Source organism: Rutidosis leptorrhynchoides, chromosome 10 (genome assembly GCF_046630445.1).
Source record: "Rutidosis leptorrhynchoides isolate AG116_Rl617_1_P2 chromosome 10, CSIRO_AGI_Rlap_v1, whole genome shotgun sequence".
NCBI classification, from domain to species: Eukaryota; Viridiplantae; Streptophyta; class Magnoliopsida; order Asterales; family Asteraceae; genus Rutidosis; species Rutidosis leptorrhynchoides.
Genome location: NC_092342.1, coordinates 293,580,492 through 293,603,224, shown reverse-complemented (window position 1 = coordinate 293,603,224; position 22,733 = coordinate 293,580,492). Strand labels below are relative to the sequence as shown.

Here is a 22,733-nt window from a genome sequence, read left to right as displayed (position 1 = left end):
CATATACATATATAATAAAATCATCAAATCAATTATATAATAATAAAAAAAACCTCAAATAAAACAATCAAACTTCAGTGGTTGAAATTATACCTTCGAATTTCATTTCTAACAAAGAAAATACCTAAATAAACAATGATCCTTCAACCCAATTTATGTTTCTTCAAATTCTTGAAATTAAAGACCAGAAAATCAAATCAACATTACAGTTATGGAAGGAATATGTTATTTCGTTTGAAAAACGAAACCGCCGAAACTCTCGATCGTTTGCCATCACACAAATCGAAACTGCCGGTAAACTCAATTCATTGATGTCTAGTTATATATCGAAAACACACATCGTTGACCTCTTCAGTTATATATGATTTGGTCACTCCATATGATGTCAGATTTTATGATTTTCATTTTAAATTTATCCGCATTAGAAAACACAAGAGGGATTTTGATCCATCGAGTGTGTTGGAGTTAATCAGTTTGTGTGTCCCACATAGGAAACTGAAAGGACATAATGTGTGTATATAAGTTTACGGGAACCTCCCACTATCACCATTTGATTTTAGAGTACTATGGAACTCATGAGCTTATGTACCGGACATGTTGGTGGACCTAAAATCGATCATACAAATGGTATCAGAGCGGGGTGATATGAGTGTAATCATTGTGGCAGTGGGTGTTTAAACCGAGATGACTGTGGAACGTGTTCAGGATGTTACAATTGTGGTGCACGAATGAAATGGATAACCAATTAAGGTGGTGATTGTTGTAATTAATTTGTTATGAGTTTGGTTTAAATAGTTTACTAGATTTATGAGCCCGTGCATTGCACGGGTGCTCATCCGAAAATTTTATATAGTATATCGCAAATGTATTTTAAATAACGATATTATATGGTTTTAGAGCCCGTGCGTTGCACAGGTTCGTACCAAACCGTGCAAACATTTCCATAAACTGCTATATATATACTCCGTACAAAGTTTAAAAGGGGCTATAGAATGATATCTTCAAAGCATAACCACTGTGAGCACCAAAGTTAGACCTATGTACCCCACCAATAACTCTACAACCTGGAATATGAGATTTGTAACCCATTTAGCAACCAACTTAGCAGTGACCCGAGAGTTTGTTTGGTGTTATCCTTTGATAGCATGATTGTCCGCAACTATTGCATCTTATTTGTCAAGATATCATATGTAATGTTATCAACAATCTTCAATGACTCATAATTTTTCGGTTCTTCAAAGATGTATGTACAGAGAAATTAAAACTCATATGTAAAGAACCTATAGTCTTCAAATTATTGAAAAATTTATAAATTGTGAAATCAAACAATCTTGGGTATCGTCTCATCCGTCCATGTCATCGTTTCAAGTTCTGCTAATAGTCGTGCACCATACCTCCATTAATAACCAATTATGAATAACAATACCTTCTTAAAAGATTTCCGCAATTCTGCATTTAATTTAAAACTTACTACATTAAAAATCATGAATTAAAATTTATGAATTTAAAGATTAAGAACCATACAATAATTTAACAAAAAAAAAAAAAAAAAAAAAAAAAAAAAAAAAAAAAACACATATAATCTTTATCACCATCACAATCATAAAAAACAAAGAATATATCTAACCAACTATTCATCAGTATCATCCTTCGTCTTCGGGCACTTCTGGAGAGAGAACAAAATTGAAGAAACTTTCAAAGGCTTCCATCTTTGTAATAGACTTAACAATCTTTAACCGAACATGAGGTTAAGAATAAATATGTAAAATAGTAACATCTTGATCACCGTATAATAAGATATACTATTTAAGATAGATAACTAAATACATAGATTACATTATCCAATTTTAAAGATAGATAACTAAATACATAGATTACATTACATAACAGTATAATAAGATATACTATTACATTACTTTTAGTACTTCAAAAAAATGTGGAAATAAGTAGTCCTACTCACCAAGATATCGGGTTTTTTGAACTGGTATTTAACGTATTTAGCCCAATCGATTAACAGATATTGGATCTTTAACGTCAAGCTGATGAAAAACAACCTCAGTGATCACAACATTTATATTTATATCACATCATATATATTGCAAACAGCATACATATAATCTAACAGCCTGTATATCATAGTATATATCTCTGTAACTGGAGATTTGTATAAGGCAAACAGTATATATATATATATATATTATACAATAGTAACAGAAATTATCTCCAGGGATGTGTACAATAGTATATGTTTGATTTGTTAAATACCTCAACATCATCAAACATGAACTCTAGATATGATACGATTTGACTTGCAGCACGATTTGACTTGCCACACTTCTTTTCATAAGAATGACCGCACCAGCACCATCACTAATTTGACTTGCAGTCCCTAGTCATATAAAAAATCATTCATGGGTTCTGTTATTTAAAGATGACAATTTCAACCCATTTACTTATAAATTGACCGAGTTAGTCTATTTTTATCATTTAGTAAATTAGTTAATTATTTAACTTGAAGTTGTATTATATTTGCCCCTCTAATAATTTAGACCCATGGAAAAGAAGTAAGACTTAATCCCAGCCCGACCCGCCCATATTACCTTTTTTGTTCATGTATGTATAATATCTAATCATGTATACCTGCTGTCGTTGTACCATCTTTTTTGAATGATGGCTTTAGTTTTGCTAAATCAGCCATGTTTGTGTTTGGCCTAATACCCATCATATACAGATATTAAAACTGGCTTTTCCTCACCTGTTTTCGGGTCAAACATCTATGAAGAAATCAATATGGTCTTTTAGGTCAAAACATATTTATTAATTTAGATAAAATTAATGGATTAAGTTTGAAAGGCAAAAATATGTACCTTGGTATAAACAGGAACAATCTCATCTTTGAACTTCCCGGATGAAGTTGCTATGGCAGCACGTTTGTGAGACTCGACGTATCAAAGTAAACTGGTTACTATCATAAATTTTGACATGGGTAAAATTAAAAAAAAAATAAGGTTGACTTTCAAAAATCAAACTTACAGCAGCTTGATCTTGTTCTTCCCTAGTCACACCAAAACGTTGGGCTACGTATATTTACACTTTCGGACATTTATCTCTATATGACTAACATGTTACAAATGCAATATAATTACAAATGAACGTAAATCTTTGAACAAAGAAGCGCAACATAATTCAAATGAAAGGTTGTCGATAAATCCAAGAACGAATTTCTAATAAAAATATGCACTTTCAAAAAATGCTCGAAAGAAATATGATTCAAAATTACTAATAGTTCAGTAAATCACTTACCATGATCGACGTTTAGGAATATACTTTTTAGCAACTTCCTGACTTGTGAGTAAAAGTATATGAATCGATTATATAAATTTACGATTACGATGACTCGATTAAATGTATTTTCCGTTGACATCTAAATTGATTATGAGCCACAAAATACAGGCACAACCTGCAGGAATAAACCAAACGAACAAAAAATACATTTAAATAAAGTAGATGGGATATACGCACTAAAACCTTGAATAAGCCAAAATCTTAAGATTTAAAAATCCAGATAACCATGAAGCTTTTAAACCAAGAAAAAAAAACATAAATACTTTATCAAGTAAAGCATGTAGCGAATTCAAAATCTGGATGACTGTATGATTTGATTAACCTTTATTTGTTGATTCGAAAATTAAGAAACTGAAAGTTATTGATTTGGTTTATCGGTAGCAAGTGAAGAATTCCTTTAAAAAGATTAGGTGTAATGGCAATTGCAAAAGACAATCGCCAACAAAAAACGAAAAAAAATTGTTACCTCAGAACCTCAGATTCAACAGCGAAGAAGACAACAGTAAACTTGAGATTCATATCTCGATTTTTTACACCCAAATCATAGAAAGATCCAATCAATATCTTTACCTAAATTCATACAAACATATAAAGAATGTAATTCAAGAAGCAAATAACTTGAATTAATTTTTTTATACTAACATCCAAACAATAATGACATAACAACAAAATTTTAAACTAAAAACAGATTGTAATAATAATTCAACTTACAGTATGTGAACTTGTGAAGTATAACCCGTAGTAGCTGTTTCAAATCATAATCAAGTCAGTCAATTTATCTGCAAATTAAAAACCCCAAAATTTAAGATCGGACGTTAGAGCACCTCACACCACCTACTTTATCTAAATGAGGATTATTTAAAAAAAAAAAAAAAAAACTTAGCTTGTTGAAGCGCAGTCCCTTTGTAACCACAATAATTACAAACACAAAGACACTAAAAGAAAATAAGATAAGTGTATTCTGATGCAACAGTTGCAACCTTTTACACCTAACACAAACCTCGTGTAACACGGAGTGGCTAACATTTTTTTCTTTGTTTTTTACATTATCATTATAGCAAACAAATCGAGACAGCAAATAGGCACATAAACAAATGAAAGACTAAAAATTGCAGAGGTATATATTATACGTTAAACACAAAGCACATAGTTTATGACATCAAAGACAGACAAAAATGAACACAATCAGTCCATTGGAGCCCGACCCACTCAAATGGAACTGACTGAAAAATGGAAAACTACTTGACAAAGAACATAACCTTGACACAACTACTGTTAAGAAAACCTGCCCAACAACCCAAACACATATGTTTGACTAAAAAAAATGAAGGAATACCTCACATAGAGTTAGATATCACTGTATGAGGACTTCACTTAGAGGTAGTTGTGAAGTGCATCTTGAAGGTTTCCGCAGCTATTATAGATCATGACTACATGTATAATCCGTGTAACTAATATAAATAAACACAAAAAGAATCAACATAATTATAATTATATTAATACAAAAAAAAAAACACAATTGAAACAATATTTATACAATTCAATAAGTAACTATTCAGCATATGATCAATCTCTACCTGATCAAGGTACTAAATAGTATTTAAATGTTATTATAGGGAAAAAAAACCTTCTTTAGATCGCATCTTCATTCTTTACTCCTTTAACCTCATTAACACCGTTCATTGTATCATATCTATAAGATTATGGTGCACAATGAATTAGCAAACAGAAGTGGCACATGCCCCACAATCAGTTAATCCAGCCTATTAAAAAAATAAAGGAAAATATATTATGTAATTTACATATGAATTAGATAAAGAACCTTCATACATAGAAAGTAGACAGTTGTTAACATTAATTAAAAATTAATTTAATTCAACAAATCTGGATATTGCATAGCAGATTACAAATATGATTTGAAATTGAAAAACATAAATAAAAAACAAACAAATTTGTTTATAAAATCTTGAAATATAGTAATCAAATTGGCATCAAGAAAAGAAACTATATTGATTAAATACAAAATTGAACGATTGGTTCATTATTAGTAGGAGTAAAAATACCATAATCGATCTCTAAATTTGTGTGTTACCTGTTCATCGTATGTACATGAACCCTAATTCATAATCATTATTAGAATCAATCAAAAATTAATTAATTAAAAAATCCCTAAATAAAATAAAAAATTTAGAAATATTTGAAGGAAGTGTACATAGATCAGAGCTTATATACCTTTATCACAAATGAAGACCTAATCGATTAACAGACATCATACGATTCATAAATTCTTGCAGCGAATACCATTGTAGCCATCTCAAGCAACAATTTTTAACTGAAACAAAGATAATTGTTGATCCATGGAGACGATTTATAGATTCTGAATCGAAATTGTGTGCATACAGTAGTAATCGAAGAATCAAAATTTGAGCATTTTTTTAAACTATATCGTGGTTTGTTGAAGGAAAAGGAATCGGCGATGGAATCGGTTATGAACTAAATCGTTTGATATATTAAGAACCTTCATCACTGAATAAATTGGTCTTGGTGAATCAAGTGGTGGAGGAGAATTATTATCAATTGAAGAAGGAGAAGGAACGCTTTTAACCCTAAAACGAAAATTTGGAGGATGATTCTGGGATTAATTAGGGACACGCGGCGTAATTAACGAATTTTTAATTCAAAATTAGGAGAAAATTAGCAGAGGTGAGGAGGAATTCGGTAGTGACACGTGTCCGAATTATGTTCATGATTTAAGTTAGGTTTAATATTTGTTCATGAAGTTATAGCTAATAGACAATCGATGTTAGCTAGTATGTCTTGATTTAATTAATTATTTGGTGTTTGTTGGTAAAAATGTCACCTATAAAAAAAGGGTCTACATATCGATCAAGTTTGGAGTCGATTAATTAGGATTAAAGAGTTGAAGGTGACCGTGAGAGATATGTATCACATCACTGGTAGTTTAATTATAATATGTATATGTGTATGTGTATGTGTATGTGTATGTGTGTGTATATATATATATATATATATATATATATATATATATATATATATATATATATATATATATATATATTGTAAATGTTTCTTTAAAGAAAACAAAAAATTTCCCTTTCAAATATAGTCAGTTACGTTTTGTTCGTAAAATTATTTCGAGTTGAACAGTGGTGACGAAAAACCTAACTCGCGACGAAAAAGGAAATAAATCCCGTTGAAAAATTGAGTGAATTTTATTTGTTGATTATTTTATTAAATTAAAGAGTTATCTTTTAGTCCTTCAAATTACCATTAGTACACTATTTTATACCTAAACAATTACATGTATCCTCTAAATATACTTTATTTTACACAAATCTTCCTTCTTAAATACGACACGCTTTTATACATAAAACTACCAAAAGTTTTGTGGCTATTAGTATATAGTTAAATTACTACCTATATATATGGTTGTTTATTGTGAATACAAAAGGTGATTTTTTCAATTTTCTATTTTGTTCTCTTCTGCAATTTTTTTTTAATTTTATATTTGCGAGTTTGAGTAGTTAAGAAACATGTGTCCTTTAACGTGTTTGGGATATTATAACATCCCGTCAAAAATTCCTTTAACGGAATGTTAACTCTGGTCCCAGTGCTTGGCTTGACTTCTACATAACATCAATATTTTTACAGCGGAAACAATTAATGCCTGAGAATAAAACACGCAAAACGGATCAACAGTAATGTTGAGTGAATCTACAGGTTTTAGGTAAACAATACAGTATGTTTAAGAAATAATATTCCGAAAACGTTTATTAGTGGAAGACCACCAAGGTTCAATGTTAAAAGTTTGTAGACAACTCCGTGTCCCATTTCAAAAGTTTGTTGACACTACCATGTCAAGTTTTAAATATTTGTAGACAATACCATGTCAAGTTTTGTGACGACCCGAAAATTTTTGACCAAATTTAAACTTAATTTTTATATGATTTTGACACAATAAACAAAGTCTGTAATGTTAAGTTTCAAAAGTTTTGGAACTATATTCATGTAATCAATTACCCTTTGACTGTGCTCGACGATTCACGAACAAATTATATGTAAATAGATATGTATGTATATATATATATATATATATATATATATATATATATATATATATATATATATATATATATATATATTACAAAGTGATAAAATATAATATTAGCTAGATACAAAACGTTTTGATTTAAATTAATTTTATCATATATATAAATAACGAGACGATGATTTGAGGAAGCAAATGACCAAGACACTCAAATGAATAAGTTACACTTCGAGTAATATAGCTATTGATAAATTAAGTCTATATTTTGACAAGAGTACGAGTCATGAAACGTAGAATGCGAAATATTAAAGCATACAAAAAGGCGTTCGAGAAACCGGAAACGAGACATAAAGCAAGCGTAAATGTACGAGACAACGGAGCCAAAATTACAAGTTAACTATGCATAAGAATATAATATAATATATATATATAAATAATTAAAATTATATATTTATTATATATTTATAATAATATGTCGACAAGGAAGTGGCCAAAAAAAATTTGTGAGCTGGAAAGCCCAGGCCCGCGATCGCGGAGCCCATTACACACATACATATCGCGATCACGGAGAAAAAGAGTGTGAGCTGGCCAGGAGGTCCATACGATCGCATGGATTTTACACTATAATTCCATGCGATCGCATGGGGTCAGATTTCAGGACTGATCTATAAATTGAATTCGTTTTTGCTCGAATACACACACACATATCCTCACATCTCTCTGCTCTCTTTATATATATTTATATTATTATTATTATTATTATTATTATTATTATTATTATTATTATTATTATTATTATTATTACTAAGATTAATATTATTATTAATCTTATAGTTAGGAGTATTATTATTAGTATTATTATACATAAAATATTACGACAAGGTTATGCCCAAACGACTTTAAAACAAGTCTTCAAGTAAGTCAAAGCTAAGAAAATTATGGGTAATCGCTAAGGAGGTTATGGGTTATGATCGTGAGTCAAAGGTCAACCTAGCGTTTATCATTTCCGTTGCGTCTACGTACTTTCCTGCAATATTGAATCACAATATTGATACGTGAGCATTCATATCTTATCTTTTATATATTTAATAGTGTATCCATGTCTAGTGCTCGAGTATATATGTTTATGCATACTTGTATGCTTTAAATTTTGTTGTTAGATAGTTTATGATGAATCACGAATTTGATACATATGTTATTGATATAAGTTATATGATATGCATGTCGTTGGAAAGCTTTCGAAAAATTTATTAGTTTTCATTTAGAAATCGTGTGTTTTCGAAGAACGGATTAAAAGTTATGGTCAACTGAATTATGATTAATATTAATTGAAATTGTTTTTGAATTTGCAATTGATATTTAAACAACTTGTTTATGAGATTGATAAATTGGATTTTCAAATATTATTAGTCGAGTAAATGAATTCTTATACAAGGCACGTCTCGTTGAACAATTGGCAAAGTTGACTGTTTTATCATATTTTAAAGCCTTATAAAAACTATAGTCAGATTTTACAAGTATTGGGAAACTATATGAAATGTTAAAATATATTCAATTGCCATGATCATTCAAATATAATATAACTCCTGAAATAAATAGTATTTTGAGTTTGATAAACTATAAATTCGTTCAATTATCAAGACTTATACTATGTTAATATAATAAACATGTATAGATTTAAAGATCATAGTGGGTCAGATTGACTTTTGAGATGACTTTTGTTAACTTTTGCATGTCGGTCTCGAGCATTAGGATTGTGATACACTATGACCCGACCTAGCTTGTTAGACATGTATTAATCAACATATTGTAGTGACCTGAACTTTTCCATGATTATATATTAAATGAAAACTATATTTACATGATTAAATGTTTTCAACATGTTAAGCAATCAAACTTGTTAAGACTTGATTAATTGAAACGGATTTTGTGTTAATGTTTGACCACCCAGTTTGTTCGATGATTCACGAACGTTATAACTTGTATATGACATGAAATTATATATATGAACATATATATATATATATATATATATATATATATATATATATATATATATATATATATATATATATATATAACATGATGAAATTATAAATAAGTATCTCATTATGTATATTAACAATGAACTTTATACATAAAACAAGACTACTAACTTAAGAAATTCAAAACGAGATTTATACATAACGATTATCGTTGTAATAACGTCTTAATATTTATATATCATATTTAGATATATTACTACATCATGTTATCATGATAATGTAACAATTTAACATCTCATTAGATATAATAACAATGGAATTTATTACATTTAACGAAATCGTTAACTTAAAGGTTCCGAAACAACATGTACATGTAACGCCTAACGATGACTTAACGACTCAGTTAAAATGCATATACATGTAGTGTATTAAGATGTGTTAATACACTTTTGAAAGACTTCATGACACATATCAAAATACTTGTACTTAACAAAATTGGTTACAATTGCATTCTCATACATTTTCATCAAGAATTCTACTCGTATTCGTTCGGTACTCGTACTCGTACAATACCCAGCTTCTAGTTGTATATACTATTGGTATATACACTCAATGATCAGCTCCTTAGCAGCCTTAATGAGTCATCAAACATGTGGGAACCATTCTTTGTAATCTAGTATGAATTATTTAGCAAGATTACAAAAATATTATAAATCATTCATGAATTATTTACAAGAAAACAAACATACATATTCTTTATATCTAATCCATATACCACGACCCAAAACACATACAAACACCTTCATTCTTCAATTTTCTTCATCTAATTGATCTCTCTCAAGTTCTATCTTCAAGTACTAAGTGTTCTTCATAAATTCTAAAAGTTCTAGTTTCATAAAATCAAGAATACTTTCAAGTTTGCAATTCTACTTCCAAGCTTTCTAATCCATTCCAAGCAATCATCTAAGATCAGGAAACCTTTATTATTTATAGTATATTATCTTTCTAATACAAGGTAATATTCATATTCAAACTTTGATTCGATTTCTCTAACTATAAATATCTTAATTCAAGTAGTAATCTTACTTGAACTTATTTTTGTGTCATGATTCTACTTCAAGAACTTCCAAGCCATCAAAGATCCTTTGAAGCTCAAGTTATTTTTTCATCATTTCCAGTAGGTTTACCTACTATACTTGAGGTAGTAATGGTGTTCATAACCTTGTTCGATTAATATATATATAACTATCTTATTCGAAGATTTAAACTTGTAATCACTAGAACATAGTTTAGTTAATTCTAAACTTGTTCGCAAACAAATTTAATCCTTCTAACTTAACTTTTAAAATCAACTAAACACATGTTCTATATCTATATCATATGCTAACTTAATGATTTAAAACCTGGAAACACGAAGAACACCGTAAAACCGGATATACACCGTCGTAGTAAAACCGAGGGCTGTTTTGGGTTGGATAATTAAAAACTTTGATAAAATTTGATTTAAAAGTTGTTCTTCTAAGAAAATTATATTTCTTATGAACATGAAACTATATCCAAAAATCATGGTTAAACTCAAAGTGGAAGTTTGTTTTTCAAAATGGTCATCTAGACGTTGTTCTTTCGACTGAAATGACTACCTCTTACAAAAATGACTTGTAACCTATATTTTCGACTATAAACCTATAATTTTTCTGTTTAGATTATTAATCTTTGGTTCGATATGAAACCATAGCAATTTGATTCACTCAAAACTGATTTAAAACGAAGAAATTATGGGTAAAACAAAATTGGATATTTTTGCTCGTTTTAGCTACGTGAAAATTTGTAACAAATCTATACTAACCATAACTTAACTAACTTATATTGTATTATACATGTATTCTAACATATATTATATAATCTTGATAGACCATAGACACGTATACAATGTTTTGACATATCATATCGACGTCATCTATATATATTATTTGGAATAACCATAGACACTCTATATGCGGTAATGCTCGAGTTAGATATACAGGGTTGAGGTTGATTCCAAAATAATATATATACTTTGAGTTGTGATTGAGTCTGAGACTTGTATACACTGGGTCGTGGATTGATTCGAGAAAATATATTGATTTATGTATTACTAACTATGGACTACTAATTGTGGATTACTAACGTTGGACTGCTAACTTAACAACTTAAATCGTTAAAACGTAGTAAAATATGTTGTGAATATATTTCGATCATACTTTGATGTGTGTGTGTGTGTATATATATATATATATATATATATATATATATATATATATATATATATATATATATATATATATATATATATATATATATATATTTGTTATAGGTTCGTGAATAGACCCGTGGCCAAGTCTTATTTTCCGACGAAGTGAAAATACGTGAAAGTGAGTTATAGTCCCACTTTTAAAATCTATTATTTTTGGGATGAGAATACATGCAGTTTTTTAAATGTTTTACAAAATAGACACAAGTAATCGAAATTACATTCTACGTTGAATTATCGAATCGAATATGCCCCTTTTTAGCTTGGTAGCCTAAGAATTGGTGTTTATTATAATTGCCACCAATTGACGCGAATCCTAAAGATATATCTATTTGGCCCAACAAGCCTCATCCGAGTTACGGATGCTTTAGTACTTCTATTTATCATATCCGATGAGAGTCCCGAAATGATAGGGATATTCTATATGCATCCTATTAAGGTCGATTACCAGGTGTTCATCATATGAATGATTTTTAAGCAGATTGATTTATGCATGCATGATGTTTATGGGAAATGGAAATATGAAATCTTGTGGTCTATTATTTTGATTTGATAAATATATAGGTTAAACCTATAACTCACCACCATTTTTGTTGACGTTTAAAGCATGTTTATTCTCAGGTGATTATTAAGAGCTTCCGCTGTTGCATGCTAAATAAATACAGGAATTGGAGTCTGCATGCTTGTATAATATTGTTTAAAAACTGCATTCGGAGATTTAAATTGATGTGTAATATTATTGTAAACCATTATGTAATGGTCGTGTGTAAAACGTTATATTTTAGATTATCTTTACTTGATAATCTACGTTATGCTTTTAAACCTTTATCGATAAAATAAAGGTTATGGTTTGTTTTTAAAATCGAATGCAGTCTTTGAAAAACGTCTGATATAGAGGTCAAAACCTCGCAACGAAACCAATTAATATGAAACGTTTATAATCGATATGAATGGGACATTTCAGTTGGTATCCGAGCGTTGGTCTTAGAGAACCAGAAATTTGCATTAGTGTGTCTAACCGAGTTTGTTAGGATACATTAGTGAGTCTGGACTTCGACCGTGTTTACTTTAAAATACGATTGCTTAACACTTTTGTTGGAAACTATATATTTTTACATGTAAATATTATGTGCTATATTAATCTCTTAACGTGTTTGATATTGTGTGATAGATGTCTACCTCTAGTACAAATCCCATCCACTCACCTAATAATAATGAAGGGTCGAATGTACATTGAGAAGATTCACAAATTCCGGAAGAAGAAGAGGAACCGGAAGAAGAAGAAGTTCCGGAGGAGGAAATGATAAAAATCACAGAAAAACCGTTAAATAAAAGAAAATCTTCAACCAATGGACCACAACTAAAAATGGTTTGTGGTGTTTCCGCTGAGGAAGAAAAATATTGGGAAGATTACCAATTTTCTGATGAATCGGATCCCGATGAGGATTCCGATGATGTTATAGAAATTACCCAGGCTCAATTTAATAAAGCATAAGAAAACAATAAGGGAAAAGCCATCAAAATAGAGAAACCTGATCCTAACCCCGATGAACTCTATGTTAACATGAAATACCCTGATGGGGTGTACCGAAAACATCCGTATTTCTTAAATTTTAACTATAACCCGGGAACATTTAAGCCGCCAGGTTTTTCCAGACCATTTGTGAAAAGGACGGCTCGTATTAGAGGAGCACCATGTATCCCTAGGAAATTAGCAAAACGAACCGAGTCCGAGGAAGAAGAAACAAGTGATTCGGAATAAAGAGTTGTAATCATACTGTGTAATATATGTATGATAACGTGATTGTACTTTTATGCTACATGTAAAATAGCGGTATGGTATGATTGTAAAATATTGTATCAAAAGTTTAAGCATGAAGTGTTAATGAATTAAGTTTTTCATGATAGAATATTATTTCGATAGTAGTAGTTAATTTTTGCGCTACCTATTAAGTATGAACTTTAATGGGTAGGTACTACCCGAACTAAAATTATAAAAAGCTAATATGAAGAAAAGGCTTTTATAAATAAGTTCATATTATGCTACGAAATACTATTGACTAATCCTAATATCCTATATGATTAACTTAACTCTTTTGGCTATTTTTGAAGGAAATGGCACCGACTACTCGACAGAACTTGAATATGAGCGAAGAAGATTTCCGTGCATTCTTTGCTGCAAACATAGCAGTAGTACAGGCTGCAATGCAAAACAACAACAATAACTCAGGGTCTAGCAGTGGAGTTAACTCCACAGGAAACCGTGTAGGATGCTCCTACAAGGCTTTTACTGCCTGTAAACCTCTGGAATTCGATGGAACTGAAGAACCAGTCGGACTGAAATGATGGACCGAGAAGGTCGAATCTGTGTTTGCTATAAACAAATGTGCTGAAGAAGACAAGGTAAAGTACGCCACGCATACCTTCACAGGTACTGCGTTAACCTGGTGGAACACCTATCTCGAACAGGTGGGACAAGATGCTGCTTACGCACTACCGTGGTCAGCATTTAAACACTTGATGAATGAGCAGTACCGTCCCAGAAATGAAGTCAATAAGCTCAAGGTAGAGCTTAGAGAACTACGAACGCAAGGATTCGATATTACCACATACGAACGACGATTCACAGAGTTGTTCCTATTGTGTCCAGGAGTGTTCGAAGATGAAGAAGAGCGGATCGACGCGTTTGTAAAAGGGTTACCAGAAAGGATTCAGGAGGATGTGAGTTCAAACGAGCCCACTTCCATACAAAAGGCAAGTCGATTGGCTCACAAACTCATAAACTAGATTGCAGGGAGAGTTAAAGAGCAGGCTGCCGAGGAGGCCAAAATGAAGCAATTCAAGAGAAAGTGGGAAGAAAACGGTGACAAGAGTCACCAATACAACAACAACAATCACAACCACAATCGCAACAACTATCCCAACAACCACAATATCAATCGCAACAACAACAACAACAACAAACGTCCCAACAACAATAACTTCAACAAACGCCCCAATAACAACAACAACGACAACAACAATCCCAACAACAATCTCAATAACAACAATGGCAACAACAATCAAAAAATTCCATGCTATAGGTGTGAAGGATATTGTGACGACCCAAAAATTTCCGACCAAATTTAAAACTTAATCCTTATATGATTTCGACAAGATAAGCAAAGTCTGTATTATTGATTCTCAAAATTTTTGAACTAATGTTATATATTCAGTTAACTTTTGACTATTGACCGACGATTCACGAACATCTATTTGTATATATATATATATATATATATATATATATACAATAAGTTGGAATATTAATTATTAAAATTAATTATAAATAACTTGCAATGTGTGACAACCCAGAAATTTCTGACCTAATTTAAACTTTAATCTTTATATATTCCCGACACGATAAGCAAAGTTTGTAAGTTAAATCTCAAGAATTTTAAGCTGTGTTCATACATTCATTTAACCTCAACCAAATTTCAATGATTCACGAATCATTATAGGAACGGATATGATTATATATGTATATATGATAACTTGAAAACGTTAGCAAGTATTAAACGTATAATACTTTACATGAACGTATTTGTTTCAATATGTTTATCGATGGAATTAGAAGATTATATCAAATGATTAATTTATCTGGTACGGTGTAGGATTAAGAGTCTCTGTTGAGAGGTCCACTTTTGATTTAGAAAACCTTTCCTTTTAACGGTATTCAGAAAAGTTGGTAAAGTGATTTATTACAAAGAACAAAAGTGTCAATTAACATGAACTAGACAAGGGTTAGTGGAGATTCCCGTCTGATTTTCAATTTATGCTTTACAATAATTGTCTCGTGACTTTTAATAAGATAAAACCATCTGTCATGTTAAGATGATTTTATACGTACATTTATCCATTTGATCTAATCCTACAACCCATGAATAAACTGTAAGTTAATAACTTGAAACCTGTTATGATTTACTTATTATTTTACTCTCTTAAGTAAAAATGTTTTTTCGACATAATAGAACTAGTTTATTAATATATATGTTTAAATAACGTAGGTTGGAATATTAGTTGTTAGATATATGAATAACTTGCAACGTACATTAAAACGTGTTCATTAAATATATATGTTTTTAAATCAGTTTAGTACACGATAATAACATTTGCTTAGTGATGCGATTGATATTTAAAAAGTTAATACATAAATGAATTGTATTTAATTAAGTTTTTAAATGAAAACGTTACGAGTTATAATATTTTTCTGAACAATTTTTAAAACGAACTTTGAAAAATAATTGGTTTTGAAAGACTAAATATTGTATCATTAGATAAATATTTCAAACATATATTATGTACAAATTTACAACTCTAAATAAAAATATATATATATTTTAATTTAGTCATAAAACGTCCTGATTTAAAATAATATATTTTGACGAACAACGAGCCACTGATTTATAGAAGCAAATGACCACAACACTCAAATGCATAAATTACACTTTGTGTAATATTGTTTGTTAATGATTTAAGATTATATTTTGATAAGGGTACGAGTCACTAAACATAAAAGGCTAGTTTTCTCAGCGTACGAAATGTATTTCGAAAAACCGAAGGCGGGATATGAGTCGAGTGACAACGTCCGTGTCATTTGTGTAAAAAATTACATTTTTACCATGAACGTAAATATAATATAATATATAAGTAATTATATAAATTAAATATAATATATATATATAATAATAATAAATAAACTGTCGGCAACGCGTTTTAAATCGAATGTGAAGGGATCCAAGGTGCCATGCGATCGCATGGCCACCACTCTTATAAACCATGTGATCGCATGGTAGGGGAGAGGAGGTCAAGTCCATAAATTTGTTCGACTGGTTTCCATTTTCATTTCATTATCCATCTTTCTCTCGTACTCTCTCTATATTGTATATTTATTATTATTATTATTATTATTATTATTATTATTATTATTATTATTATTATTAAATATTAAGATTATTAATATTAATCTTATTATTATTATTAGTATTATTAAGAGTGATATTATTATGTATTATACATAAAATATTACGACGAGGTTCTGCCCGCGTGATTTCAAAAAGAGTTTTTCGAGTAGGATAGGGCTAAGGAAATTATGGGTTATAGCTATGGAGGTGATTGGTATGGTTCATGGGTATGCTCGTGAGGTCAATCTAGTATTTATCATCTCCGTTGCGTTTACGTACCTTTCTTGCAATATTGAATCTCAATATTGATACGTGAGCACTCATAACTTAACTTTTACATACTAATAGTGTATCCCTGACTAGTGCTCGAGTATATAGGATTATGCATGCTTGTACTTTTGGTATTGACGTTAGATAGGTTATGTTGAATCTTGAATTAGTTACATATGCGGTTGAGATAAGGTGTAAGATATGCATATCGTTGGAAAGCTAGCGAAAAATTAAGAACTTTTCATTTAGATATCGATGGTTTCGATGAACGGATTAGAAGTTATAGTCAATTGAATTTTTATAAAAATGATTATTATTATCGTCGTTATTATCGTCGTTCTAGTTTTTATCTAATTATTATTATTATTATTATTATTATTATTATTATTATTATTATTATTATTATTATTATTATTATTATTATTATTATTATTATTACTACTACTACTACTAATATCATTATTATTATGATCATCATTATTATCATTATCTATAGAAAGTATTATCATTAAAAATTGTTATTTTATTATTATTACTATCGTTATTATCGTCAAAGTTATAATTAGTATTATTATTATTATTATCAAATTATTATTATTATTATTATTATTATTATTATTATTATTATTATTATCATTATCATTATTAATATATATATATCATTATTTAAAAATGGTTATTGTTATTGTTATTATTATTATTATTATTATTATCATTAAAATAGTTATTAGTATTATTAATAATATCATAGTAATTATCATTATTAGTATTATTGTAATTAAAACTAATATTAGTAACACCTAATTCTTTTGATTACTATTATTATCAGTATTATGAACACGATATAAAAGACGATTAATAGCTATTAAACGAAACGATTAGGAAATAATGAGTATGAGTATTATGATGAAATTAAAATATTATAAGATATTGATTTAGATAAAATTATTGTTCTTATTATTTTTATCATTACTATTATTATTAAAAGTATCGTTAGCATTAAAACTTATCGTTTTAACAAAAATTATCATTTTAATAGAAATGTCATTGTTATTATAAAATATCATTATTATTATTATCATTTTAAATAGAATTCTTATTTTAAGGATAATATTAAAAAGTATCGTAAATATTAAAGTTATCATAATTAGAATTATCATTTTATCATAATATCATTTTTTTAGTAATTATGAATATTGATATTTTATTAATAGAATAATAATAATTATTATTACAAAATAATACAACTTTTACTTATTATTATTATAAATATTATTTTATCAAATAAATATGTAATACAAAGATATTTTATTACACGTAATATAATTACATAAATAATACCTATCATTATATTTCTATGATACTAAATGAACTTTATAAATTTATTTACTCAAGATATATGAAAGTATATTTTATATAAAGTTTTATTTATTAATAAATGAATTATATTATTTACTCTAATAAATCTTTTAAAAATACTTAAAAATATAAAACGACGATATTCAAGTTATATAATAATAATGTATAAATTTTGAGAATCATTTTGAGTCAAATTGACTTTTGTTGACCTTTGCATATTAATCTCGAGCATTAAGATTGTGATACACTATGACCTAAATTAAATTGTTAGACAAATATTGACCAACATATAAATATATATAATTAATTTAGGTTCGTGAATCCGAGGTCAACATTGCACTTGTTCAATGATGTTATATGTATTTTTACTACGAAATACAGTATGGTGAGTTTCATTTGCCTTTTTACCCTTTATATTTTTGGGCTGAGAATACATGCAAAATTTTTATAATTTTTTTACGAAATAGACACAAGTAATCGAAACTACATTATATGGTTGAATGATCGAAGCCGAATATGCCCTTTTTTAGCTTGGTAGCCTAAGAATTAGGGAACTGTCCCCTAATTGACGCGAATCCTAAAGGTAGGTCTACGGGAACTAACAACCCCCATTCTGGAATTTGGAATGCTTTAGTACTTCGATTTTATCATGTCCGATGGGTGTCCCGGAATGATGGGGATATTCTATATGCATCTTGTTAATATCGGTTACCAGGTGTTCAATCCATATGAATGATTTTTGTCTCTATGCATGGGACGTATATTTATGAGAACTGGAAATGAAATTCTTGTGGTCTATTAAAATAATGAAAATGAATGATTATGATAAACTAATGAACTCACCAACCTTTTGGTTGACACTTTAAAGCATGTTTATTCTCAGGTGTTAAAAAAATCTTCCACTGTGCATTTGCTCATTTTAGAGATATTACTTGGAGTCATTCATGGCATATTTTGAAAGATGTTGCATTCGAGTCGTTGAAATTCATCAAGATTATTATTAAGTCAATTATAGTTGGATGTATTATGAAATGATATGCATGCCGTCAACTTTCGTTGTAAAGAAAGTTTGTCTTTTAGAAACGAATGCAATGTTTGTAAAATGTATCATATAGAAGTCAAATACCTCGCGATATGATCAACTATTGTGAATCGTTTATAATGTATATGAACGGGTCCTTTCACAATGTGTATTTAAAAACTGATTTATGTATATTAAATAAAGATATATACATATATATATTTAATTTCAAATTATTTAGTAAACGATAGTAACATTCTTTTATTGATTCGATTGATATTTAGATAAGTTAACTAAAACGTTTAAGATGAACAAGTAAAACACTAATTTGCTACAGTATTTTCGAATTGCTACAGTACCCGAAAAGCTACAGTGTTTTCAAAAACTACTATTTGCTACAGTAAAACATTATTTCAAAATGAAAATGTATGTATATTTTACAAATGTTATAAAAATATAACATTAACTTAGATATAAAACGTTTTTATTTAAAATAATATTATTATATATTAAGACGTTAATTTATAGAAGCAAATGACCAAAACACTCGAAAGTTCAAGATACACTTTGATTAATATAGTTTATTGATAATTTAAGACTATATTTTGACAAAGGTACGAATCATGAAATGTAGAGTACAAGTTTTCTAAGCGTACGAAAGGACGTTCGAAAAACCAGAACCGGGACATAAGTCGAACGTAAACGTACAAGACATCGAAGCCAAAATTACAAGTTAACTAGGCACGTGAATATAATATAATATATAATTAATTAATATAAATTATATATATTATATATTTATTTAATTATGTCGACAAGCAAAACAACAAAACAACATGAGCTATAAAAGCTATCCCATGCGATCGCATGGGAAATGGCCTAGATAGCCATGCGATCGCATGGCAGTCTGGGTCAGGCACTCTCTATAAATTCGATCGATTTCTGGCTTCTTACACACACACACACTCATATCTATATTATTATTATAATTATAATTATTTATATTATTATTATTATTATTATTATTATTATTATTATCATTATTATTATTATTATTATTATTATTATTATTATTATTATTATTATTATTAAAGATTAATATTAGTATTAATCTTATTATTATTAGTAGTATTTGTATTATTATTAGTATTATACATAAAATACTACGACGAGGTTATGTCCAAATGATTTCAAAACAAGCTTTTCGAGCGGGATAGAGTTAAGGAAACTATGGGTTATAGCTATGGAGGTTATGGGTAATGATCGTGGGTATTGTTCGTAAGTGAAACCTAGTGTTTATCATCTCCGTTGCGTCTACGTACTTTCCTACAATATTGAATCACAATATTGATATGTGAGCATTCATATTTTACCTTTTATATATTAATAGTGTATCTATGTATAGTGCTCGAGTATATATGTTTATGCATGCTTGTATGCTAAATTTCGTCGTTAGATAGTTTTATGATGAATCACGGATTTAATACATATACTACTGATATAAATTATATGATATGCATGTTATTGGAAAGCTGGCAAAAAGTTAATTACTTTTCATTTAGAAATCGCGTGATTTCGATGAACGAATTAAAAGTTATGGTCAACTGAATTATGTTTGACGTTAATTGAAATTATGTTTGAAACTGCAAATTAATATTTAAACAACTTGTCTATGAGATTGATAAATTGGATTTTTAGATATTACTAATCGAGTAGATGAATTTCTATATAAGGCACGTCTCATTGAACAATTGCAAAGTTGACTGTTTTATCATATTTCAAAGCCTTATAAAAACTATAGTCCGATTTTACAAGTATTGAGAAACTATATGAAATGTTAAAATATATTCAATTGCCATGATCATTCAAATATAATATAACTCCTGAAATAAATAATGTTTTGAGTTTGATAAACTATAAATTCGTTCAATTATCAAGACTTATACTATGTTAATATAATAAACATGTATAGATTTAAAGATCATATTGGGTCAGGTTGACTTTTGAGATGATTTTGTTAATTTTTGCGTGTCGGTCTCGAGCATTAGGATTGTGATACACTATGACCCGACCTAGCTTATTAGACATGTATTTACCAACATATGTTATCTAGGTTGAGATCTACGGTTATTTTGCATTTCGAGTTTCGGTCACATTTCGGTGAATGACCTTATGTGCTGCTAAGGTGAGTTTCATTTGCTCCCTTTTTAATTGCTTTTGCAATCTATATTTTGGGCTGAGAATACATGCACTTTATTTTAATCGCAATGGATACAAGTACATACTAAATTCTACATCGAGTTTGAACCGAAAATCCCTTAGCTTTGGTAACTAGTAACTGCCGGTTATAAGAACTGGCAAGCGCGAGTAGTTATATATGGATCCATAGGGCTTGACATCCCCGTCTGTTCCAGGTATAGAAACCCTAGCCTGAACTATAAAATAGACGTATGTTATTTAAGTTTAGTACACGTTGGTTTGCGTGTATTGTACATGTTGGTAAACAGGGGTACTTATTATAACGTTAAAGTTTAGTTACCAGGGTGCTCAACTTCGTAGAATATTTTGATAAACGTTTCTGGATGAAACAACTGAAATCTTGTGATCCACCTTTATATACCGATTATGCGCAACATTAAAACTATGAACTCACCAACCTTTGTGTTGACACTTTTAAGCATGTTTATTCTCAGGTTACTAGTAGTCTTCCACTGTTTGCTTATACGTTATACAAGCTATGTGCATGGAGTCATACATGCTTTATTCAAGAAAACATTGCATTCACAAAATCATTACCATGTATCTTATTTTGACTGCATTATCAACGGATGTAGTATTGTAAACTATTATTTACGGTGATTGTCTATATGTAGAAATCATCAAACGTCAAAAACCTTGGAATTTGATATTCAATTATGGTGTGACTTTTCAAAAGAATGCAATGTTTACAAAACGTATCATGTAGAGGTTAGTACCTCACTGTGAAATCGATGAATGATGTATTCGTCCAAATGGATTTGGACGGGTCATCACAGATATCATCCGAGTAAATACTGTGAGGTAGTATGTACCAAATGTAATAGAAAGGGTCATGGTGCGACGAAGTGTGAAGCTTATGGACCAACGACTAAAAGAACAAATAATGCTCACATTACTTGTTTCGGATGCGGGAAGAAGGGTCACTACAAAACTATGTGCCCAAACCAGGAAATTAATAATGGGCAAAGCCGTGGAAGAGTTTTCAATATTAATGCGGTTGAAGCGCAGGAAGACCCGGAGCTTGTTACAGGTACGTTTCTTATTGACGATAAATCTGCTTATGTTTTATTTGATTCAGGTGCGGATAGAAGCTATATGAGTAGAGATTTTTGTGCTAAATTAAGTTGTCCATTGACGCCTTTGGATAATGAATTTTTACTCGAATTAGCAAACGGTAAATTAATTAAAGCAG

The 22,733-nt window shown here is 29.4% G+C and overlaps 1 long non-coding RNA gene across 10 annotated transcripts; it reads right to left on the bottom strand.

Annotated features, from left to right (window-relative positions):
• Positions 1 to 969: 969 nt before the first annotated feature.
• LOC139872264 (uncharacterized) lies at positions 970 to 5,961 on the bottom strand. Of its 10 annotated transcripts, none has more exons than XR_011766984.1 (10): positions 5,578 to 5,961; positions 4,973 to 5,108; positions 4,682 to 4,796; positions 4,057 to 4,124; positions 3,812 to 3,915; positions 3,304 to 3,460; positions 2,868 to 3,117; positions 2,641 to 2,755; positions 1,628 to 2,389; positions 970 to 1,449 (listed from the first exon to the last, which is right to left on the bottom strand). It is a non-coding gene; the product is annotated as an uncharacterized lncRNA (long non-coding RNA). The 10 variants fall into 10 exon arrangements; XR_011766989.1 differs by having other exon boundaries at positions 2,266 to 2,389; XR_011766990.1 differs by lacking the exon at positions 970 to 1,449 and adding an exon at positions 5,409 to 5,461 and having other exon boundaries at positions 1,565 to 2,389; positions 4,973 to 5,038.
• Between the last annotated feature and the right edge of the window lie 16,772 nt (positions 5,962 to 22,733).